Source organism: Carlito syrichta, unplaced genomic scaffold, assembly GCF_000164805.1.
Source record: "Carlito syrichta isolate Samal-C Ts95f unplaced genomic scaffold, Tarsius_syrichta-2.0.1 Scaffold315490, whole genome shotgun sequence".
Lineage (NCBI taxonomy): Eukaryota > Metazoa > Chordata > Mammalia > Primates > Tarsiidae > Carlito > Carlito syrichta.
In genome coordinates this window covers 452,893-454,691 of record NW_007259586.1, presented here as the reverse complement: position 1 = coordinate 454,691, position 1,799 = coordinate 452,893, and positions in this window count along the sequence as shown.

Below are 1,799 nucleotides of genomic sequence, written 5' to 3'. Positions count from 1 at the left end.
AGCCAAAGAAATCATCAAGAGAGCAGGGAGACAGCCTACAGACTGGGAAAAAGTATTTGCCAACTCTAGGTCTGACAAAGGCTTAACATCCTGGATCTACAAGGAACTGAAACGTACTGAAAAGAAGAAAACAAACAACCCCATTATAAAATGGGCAAAAGATATGAACAGATACTTCACAAAAGAAGACATTCGAGCAGCCAACAAACACATGAAGAAATGCTCAACCTCACTAATCACCAGGGAGATGCAAATCAAAACCACACTGAGATACCACCTAACTCCAGTCAGAATGGCAATTATCAACAACTCAAGAAACTAGGTATTTTTAAATCTACACTAAGTCTCGCTCATGTGATCTAATAAATTGTGCTAATGACAAATTGCATCTCCCCATTTAACAAAGGTAGAAAGCATCATTGTGAAAAGTTTGCTAAAAGTTTAAAAACAAAAAGAAAAGATGACTTAGTTCTTTGGTCCTTGCCAGTCATGATATAATTTTTTTTTTAAATGTTGCATTTATTTAATTGGGTTCTTTCCTGCCATACAGAACTGAGCATGAGGCTCTGTTCTCATGAATCTACAGTATTTCAGGAGATCAACATAAAATACACTGGGCCAATGAAAGGTTTCAACTTTATTTATTTATTTTTAAAAATTTTTTATTTTAAAGATAGAGGGTATATTTTAGGGTTAGGTATACAAATGTTCATTATGCAGGTACCCTTGTTGATGAGGTGTGCCCCTCCCCAAGCCCGGGAGATTCCCACTACTGCCCATCCCACTCCCCCCAGCAGTTTCCTGCTACTGCCAATCCTTTTCTTACAGTATTAAGATCATTGTTCAAGGCCTGCTTACAAGTGAGAACATGTGATACTCAGTTCTTTGTTTCTGTGATACATCACTCAGTATTATAGACTCTCAGTCCATCCAAGTTGCTGTGAAGTTAATAATTTTGCCCTTTTTTATGGCTGTGTAATATTCCATCATGTATATGTACCACATTTAAAAAAATCTAGTCCTCTTTTGTTGGGCAGCATGGTTGGTTCCATGTTTTTGCTATTGTGAACAATGCTGCAATAAACATGCATATGCAGGTATCTTTTTCATAGAGTGATTTGAGTTCCTCTGGGTATATTCCCAGTAGGGGAATTGCGGAGTCAAATGGAAGATCAATTTTTAGATCTTTTAGGAATCTCCAAACTGTTTTCCAAAGAGGTTGTACTCGTTTACACTCCCACTAACAGTGTAGAAGTGTTCCCTTTCTGCCACATCCTCTCCAGCATCTGTTGTTTTTTTGAATTATTGATGATGGTCATCCTGACTGGAGTTAGACGGTATCTCAGTGTGGTTTTAATTTGCATTTCTTTGATGACTAGTAAGACTGAGCATTTTTTCATGTATCTGTTGGCTGCTTGTATGTCTTCTTTTGAGAAGTGTCTATTCATATATTTTGCCTACTTTGTAGTGGGACTATTTGTTTCTCTTCTTTTAGGCCCATTTGAGTTCCTTGTAAATCCTAAATATAAGGCCTTTGTTAGATATACAGTTGGCAAATATTTTTTCCCAGGGCTATCTCCCTGCTCTCTGGATGGTTTCTTTGGCTTTGCAGAAGCTTGTCAGTTTGATGAGGTCCCACTAGTCTATCTTATCTCTTATGGCATGGATACCTGGGGTTTGGATAAGGAATTGGCTGCCAGTTCCAATTTCCATAAGGGTGTCTCCTGCATTTTCTAAGGTTCTTATAGTTTGAGGTTTTACGTTTAGGTCTTCGATCCATTTAGAGTTAATTTTTGTGT